Source organism: Odontomachus brunneus, unplaced genomic scaffold (assembly GCF_010583005.1).
Source record: "Odontomachus brunneus isolate Ranch 3 - 2012 unplaced genomic scaffold, Obru_v1 Obru_scaffold_198, whole genome shotgun sequence".
Classification (NCBI taxonomy): Eukaryota; Metazoa; Arthropoda; class Insecta; order Hymenoptera; family Formicidae; genus Odontomachus; species Odontomachus brunneus.
Genome location: NW_022639648.1, coordinates 254,074 through 261,669, shown reverse-complemented (window position 1 = coordinate 261,669; position 7,596 = coordinate 254,074). Strand labels below are relative to the sequence as shown.

At 37.7% G+C, this 7,596-nt stretch overlaps 2 pseudogenes; one reads left to right on the top strand and one right to left on the bottom strand.

The window, feature by feature from the left end:
• Positions 1-274, bottom strand: part of LOC116851969 — a 1,841-nt pseudogene extending 1,567 nt beyond the window's left edge.
• A 1,799-nt stretch (positions 275-2,073) lies between these two features.
• LOC116851968 lies at positions 2,074-4,051 on the top strand (annotated as a pseudogene).
• Positions 4,052-7,596: the final 3,545 nt, after the last annotated feature.

The following is a 7,596-nucleotide window of genomic DNA, read 5'->3' as shown; positions in this document are numbered from 1 at the left end:
TTTTGCATGAAATTGAAGGCTTTATTTAGCATAGTTAGAATGATCCGATTTAGGTCAAATATGCACCGTTTTGTTCGATAACTTGTTGCCATTTTGAAGGTAATTCCATTATGCCTCTCTCATAGAAACTCTTGTCCCTATTGGCAAAAAACTGGGACAGTCGATTTTCATAAGTTTCTCTTGAGACGAATTTTTCACCAGCAGAATCATTCACCATAGACACGAACAGGTAGTAATCACTTGGTACCAGGTTCGGACTATAAGGTGGATGCATAAAAACCTTCCAACTAAGCTCCCGGAGCTTCTGGCGAGTCACTATCGATGTGTGTGGCCTGTCATTGTTCTGATGGAACACAATTCCTCTTCTATTGGCCAAAGCTGGCCACTTCTGGGCGATTGATTCCTTCAGATGGTCCAATTGTTGACAGTACAGATCCGAATTAAGAGTTTGGCCGTAGGGGAGCAGCTCATAGTGGATGATTCCCTGCCAATCCCACCAAACACACAGCAAAGCCTTTCTGACCGTCAATCCTGGCTTGGCCACAGTTTGCGCCGGCTCACCGCGTTTCGACTACGACCGTTTTCGCTTGACGTTGTCGTAAGTGACTTACTTTTCATCACCAGTCACCATCTGCTGCAAAAATTGGTCTATTTTGTTGCGACTCAGCAACGATTCGCAGATGGAAATTCGGTCCATGAAGTTTTTTTGCGTTAACTCGTGTGGCACCCATACATCGAGCTTCTTTTTGTATCCAGCCTTATTCAAGTGGTTCCAAACGGTTTTTTGTGCAATGTTTAGCTCCTGGGCAATCGAAACAGTGCTTACATGACGGTCGGACTCGACGATTTCCATTATTTTATCGACATTTTCGACAATTGGCCTTCCAGAGCGTGATGCATCTTTGACATCAAAATTACCGAAAAGGAATCGACGAAACCAAAATTACGCGTGATTGGCTGTTACAGTATCAGGACCATAAATACTATTTACATTTTTAGCCGCCTGGCTTGCGTTTTCGCCTTTATCGAAGAAAAACTGTAAAATATGGCGTATTTTCTTTTTGCAGGTGTCCATCTTTGACGTGCGCTCAAACAATACTGAGTCAAACAATCACAAAACTGTCTGAGAAGTTTTTTTGGTATGAAATTTTATCTTTCTAACGCCATCTAGCGTAAACCGATCGCACTTATACAACGCGAGATACACATTACTAAAGCCATCTATTGGAAAAATAATGGATTTCTTTTTACTACACCTTATATCATAGTCTTTTTCTGCTTTGAAAATGTCGAATTTCGTACCAAAAAAGACCATTTGCGGGAGATTTTGATTCATTATTTCATTTTGAAGAAAACTGCTGCTCAAACTTATCGAATACTTGTAGAAGCTTACGGCAAACATACACCATCTCAAAACACTTGCGAATGTTGGTTCAATCGATTTAAAACTGGTGATTTTGATGTGAAAGACAAGGCTAAAAGAAAACCACCGAAAAAATTGGAAGATGCAGTGTTGCAAGCATTGTTGGACAAAGACTCCAATCAAACTCAATCACAATTGGCGGAAGTATTAAATGTGACTCAAAAAAGTGTTAGCAAGCGTTTGCACATGATGGGAAAGATTCAAAAAGAAGGAAAATGGGTACCACACGATTTGACTGAAAGACAGATGGAAAATCGAAAAGTCACCAGCGAACTCCTGCTGAAAAGACATCAATGGAAGAGTTTTCTGTATCGAATCGTCACAGGTGATGAAAAATGGATATATTTCGAAAACCCCAAACGAAAAAAATCATGGGTTGATCCAGGCCAACCATCAACATCGACTGCAAGACCAAATCGCTTCGGAAAGAAGACAATGATCTGTGTTTGGTGGGATCAAAAGGGTGTTGTTTACGAGGGCCATTTGAAAAGTTTCCGGCCTCATCGACATAAAATAACTGAAGAAAAAAATTGCTTTCGTCCGATAGATAGCCTTGACATATGTAAACCGTAAAAAGTTGAAGTCATTCTGATCATTCCTTTGTCTATGGCAACTCTTCCAAAGTTGTCAGCTGACATTGTCTGTCAACAATGGAGAAACTTGAGTATCGCGCAGTGATAAAATTCCTTCATTTGAAAGAGAAAAAGACTCAGGAAATAAAAGATGAGTTAGACTCTGTATACGGTGAAGCCTCCCCTTCATTTACAACGGTCAAACATTGGGTGGCCGAGTACAAACGTGGTCGTACGAGCATTTTAGACGAGGAACGTTCCGGGCGCTCGAAAAGCGCTACAACTGACAAAATGGTCGATTTAGTGCATCAAACTGTGATTGCGGATCGTCGATTGACGGTTAAGGATATTGCTGAGACTTGTGGGATATAATCTGAACGGGTGCACAAGATTTTACATCAAGAATTGGATATAAGAAAATTATCCGCGCGCTGGGTGCCGCGCTTGTTGACGATCGACCAAAAGCGCATACGGATGGACATGTCGCGCGAGTGTCTTAGCCTGTATCAAAAAAATCCAGCGGAATTTTTGCGGCGACTGATAACCGTCGATGAAACCTGGGTATACCACCGTACGCCTGAGACCAAACAACAGTCAAAGCAGTGGATTGCGGTGGAGGAACCAACTCCGAAGAAGGCAAAGGTCGTTCTCTCTGCAGGAAAAGTGATGGCGACAGTTTTTTGGGATAGCAGTGGAATAATTCTCATCGATTACCTTGCAAAGGGTGAAACAATCAACGGACAGTACTACGCTGCATTGCTGGATAAATTGAAGGCCACAATTAAGAAAAAACGTCCGCATTTGGCCAAAAAAAAAATCCTGTTTTACCAGGATAACGCTCGGGTTCACACGTGCATGGTCGCAATGTCAAAATTGAACGAATTCAAGTTTGAATTACTTCCGCACCCACCCTATTCGCCAGATCTAGCTCCCAGCGACTTTTTCCTGTTTCCAAATTTGAAAAAATTTCTCGGGGGAAAAAATATAAGTCAAATGCTGAGGTGGAAAACGCTGTAAACCAATATTTTTCAGGTTTAGACAATCAATTTTTTTCTGACGGTTTAAAAGGATGGGAGAAACGTTGTACCAAATGTATCGAGTTGCAGGGAGACTACGTCGAGAAATAAATTTTGTTTTGCTTCGAAATATGTGTTTTTCTTAAAATGGCCGGAAACTTTTTAAATGGCGCTCGTATTATGAACTTCTCAAATCTGGTAAAACAGTTAATGCTGCTCGCTACCGACAACAAATGATCAATTTGAACCATGCATTTATCAGAAAACGTTCGAAATTGGTCCAAAGACATGGAAAAGTGATTTTGCTACATGACAATGGCTACATGGCTACATGCGCTGGCCCACACCACAAAAGTTCTCAAGGAAACTTTAAAAGAATTGAATTGGGATGTGCTACCTCACCCACCGTATTCGCCGGACATTGCTCCTTCGAACTATTACTTGTTCCGGTCGATGGCGCACGGATTGGCTGAGCAGCACTTCGCTAATTTCGAAGAAGTGAAAAATGGGTCGATTCATGGTTTGCTTCGAAAGATGAAAGTTTCTATTGTCGCGGAATCCATCTTTTGCCAGAAAGATGAGAAAAAGTTGTAACGTCGAATGGCGCGTACTTCAAATAAGTAGCTTTGACCATTCAGTTCAAATTAAAATGTGTTTTTCCTTTAAAAAATCCGCATTTCATCAGTATACACCTGGTAAACGGCATGCAACTTCACTTTGGTTTCCTCACACGTCTTCCTATCCAAAAAAAGGAATCGAGTTACTGACCGATATTGCTCTCTTTCCATGATTGCAAACAAAGACAAACTTGTCTATTTTCAACAGTTATCAAAACAAAACTACTCGATAAATCTGCCTGAAATTTTTACTGGCGTCGTTCGGAAGAGGCGTTAAACGATGGTATACAGACTTTGAGTCAGACTTTGACGTCATCAGTCGTTACTGAGTATTTTACACTAATATCATTTTGTCTCAATCACAGGTTCCAAAAACATTCCCTCTACAGGAGGACAGAGGCCATCACAGTGGGCTACATATAGGACAAGGCGATGTACATTTCCGTATGCGTAGGCGATATAGATTTCCACAGGATATCCACTATGATAACACAAATCAAAAATAAAATGTAATGTAAAATACTTGACCACTCTCAGTACTTAACGAATAATTTTGTGCTTGTATTGGTTGTTGGGCAAATGGTGCTGGAGTGGGTGTTGGATGTGTGTTAGTGTGCGTCTGTATATATGGGGTGTGCAAAATATGTGTTTGTGTACGTGGAGCATAATATGAAAATGATGGGTGGTTTGTATGTATGTGAGTATTTGTATATGACTGTGTATTTGTGTGCAAGTGTATATGTGTCAATATAAAATGATAAAGTCTCATCCTCGTCCTCCTTCAGTATTCTTCGAATGTCATTAATGTCTTTGTTGATCATGTGAGAAACAGCAGTAGCAAATGCTGCGCTGCTCGTCTTCTGCGGTGGTGGACCATCATCCGATGAGAAGATTGTTAGAAATCGGTTGGGCTTCCTGATGCTAATTATCGTATATAGAATATCATTTTGGTAGATGGTTAAGTAGATACTAATAAAAAGAATACTGTAACACATATATATTTGATATATGTATCACATATATATTTATTTGTAATTATGTAAGGAATTAAAAGTTATGTGCCTAATATTAGGAGCTATTAGTAATTGTTATTTTTATTACAGGAGAATGGAGAAACGCTTGCATAAAGTGGAGCAGTAGTTACATCGAATGGAGGAACATTTTCATAGACTGGAGGCTGACATAAGGTATCTCATATACTTTCTATTTTATACAATTATAGCGTGTTCAAGTTGCTCTGGGTTAACCTACCGCGGGTTAATCAGCCTACGTTTATTGATCGAACAAATACTTATAAGTTTTATGATTGGCTAGTAGAGCCTTCCCATACAACACAGTAATGTTGAATCAATATTGAAAGAATGTTGAATTGCAACAATGTCAATAATGCAGCAACATTGAGAAACATTGAATCAATGTTGCACAAACCTTGATATAATGTAAAAATGTCCGCGATTGTTGATTTTTCCTTGACATTTCAACGTCTTATTTATTCTTATTGTTTCATAAAAAAAACTAATTCCTAATTTTCTCATGTCTTATAACTGCTAGAAACCGAAGATTGTTAAACACTCTAAAACTTTCGCGAATTCTCCCTCGATAATTTCGAATCCGAAGAGGTATGCCGATCACCCACCCATCTTGACTGCGTTACTTAAACTTGATCGAGCGGCACGCGGTGATTCTAATGACTCCAACGATGTTCTTACAATTTATTCTTATAAAATGTATACTTACAATGTTCACAGTATATTATAACGTACCTAGCAAATACACGTGTTGATTCGCCTATCTATTTTATTTAATATCTCTAAAGTTTATGTAGTTATTTGCAAAATGACTTCGACCATTCCTTCCAGTTTAATGTTTTTACGTATTTTTTGTTATTGATACAGCTTGCGTCAGATTCTATATAATAAAGAATATTATGAAATAAAAGAATATTCAGGTTTGCGCAAAATTGCTTAAACATATCTCAATTTTACATATATAATTTCTTATTATAAATAATAAGAAAAATATATATCATTATGGTAATATAATATGTATAAATATATATGATTATATGGTAATATAATATGGATATATTGTAATATAATATGTATAATACATATATATTAATATAATAAAATTTAATAATAACTTATTTTATTATTATTGTTATATAATAATAAATTTTTCCTGAATATTATTAATAATATAATTTTCAATGCTCCTCAAATATTGTTGCAAAAATTGTACTTTTTGTTCAATATATATTCAACATTGCAGCAATATCTTGTAATAAATTTTAAAAAGTCAACCTAAATTCCATGTAAAAAAAACATTCATACTTCTATTTTCAATATTGCAACGTCTCATCAAAGTTTTTTCAACGTTCTGTATGTGCTCTATAGGTTATGACGTCATTAATAGCTCTCGAAACGATTCGGCCACTCGAATACGTTATTAGAACACCACACAACGCGCGTTTCGTGCGCACCATTTGGTCTTTTTAAAATGTTATTTTAATAATCATGCACACACAATTCACGTGCGCAATACTCGTACAACCTGGGTTCTAATTCTCAAAAATATATCGCATATGATATTTAATGAAAAGGAATAGTATCGATATTTAATGAAAAGCTATAGTAACGTATAGTATATGTAAAGCTATAGTATAAGTAGGAAAACTATAGTGAACTATAGTTTTCCTAAATATCGTATGTGATATATTTTCAAGAATCAGAGGCCAGATCTGTCATTAAGTTTACACGACAGCTTAAAATCGGTTTAGTAACAACCGTATTTAGTAAACTCTTGTATCCGATTGGTATATTTTTTAGATCTAAAAATATACTTCAATCAGATTTAAAAATTCACTTACTACGGTAGTTACTAAACCGGTTTTAAGTTGCCGTGTAAACTTAGTCACAGTGTGATAGCTGGAAGCGGCACGAATGTAGCCGCAACGATCAGCCAATCAGCATCGCGGAAAAGCAACTTCAAGATTTTGAGATAACTTCGATAAATTCGAGATTTTCCATAGACTTCGTTCGAAATTCGACTTGATTGACACGCACTTTTTAGAAAAGGAATACAATCCATCCATTCGCCTCGTCCGCTTCATAAAAAGTGCGTGTTAATTAAATTTCTAATATATCGAAGCGAGTGAAGCCTCCTTCTATATACATTTTATATATCAGAATAATTTCATTTTTACTTATAGACAAAGAAGAGAACAAGCGCAAACTATGGAAGCTGAATTGAAGTAAGTGCACTCAAATATATACTACCTCGAACGCGCGCTACCTCTTGAGTGTTGCGGGATGAGAGAGAGCATAATTGTAGGTCTAGAACAGCGCTCTGTCTTTGTCTAGTACAATCTGAACCAATAGCTAAGTCGGCTGATTTCTAAACATAAGCTGAATATCCGAATTAGGAACCATCTTTGCTTTGTTTTTCTTAATAATAAGTCAATAAGTGAATATTAATAAGATTAAGAAAAAAAAATATATAAATATACAGGGTGTCCCGCATAAGGCATGCCAAAAGAAAAATATAAGTAGAACAGATAAAACTGAACAAAAATTGTAGAGGTCATTTTTCAAACAACCACGTAAAATTTCGAGATATTAATAAAAATAGTTGGACAAATTAGAGCGCGCGACGGCTCGCCGCGGCCGGCGAAGAAAATGGACGATTGCTCGCGGGTCAATTTCATAGGCCAGAGAGGTGGGCCGTTCGCTAGCATATGGAAATGGAAAGCTCCGTATATGCGCCCGTGTACGTGTGCGCTCTGAACGTCGGGCGACGAATAACAGAAGGAAGTAGATATATGACGTTCCATCTCTTTCTCTCGTGCACGCGTTATTCTTTTCACAGTGACTGTGCTGGGTACGCGGCTTCTACGTACAGAAAGAGGAGCCAAGTACGCTTAGCGCTTGAACTGTCAACATACATGTATAATGTACGCGCATGCATGG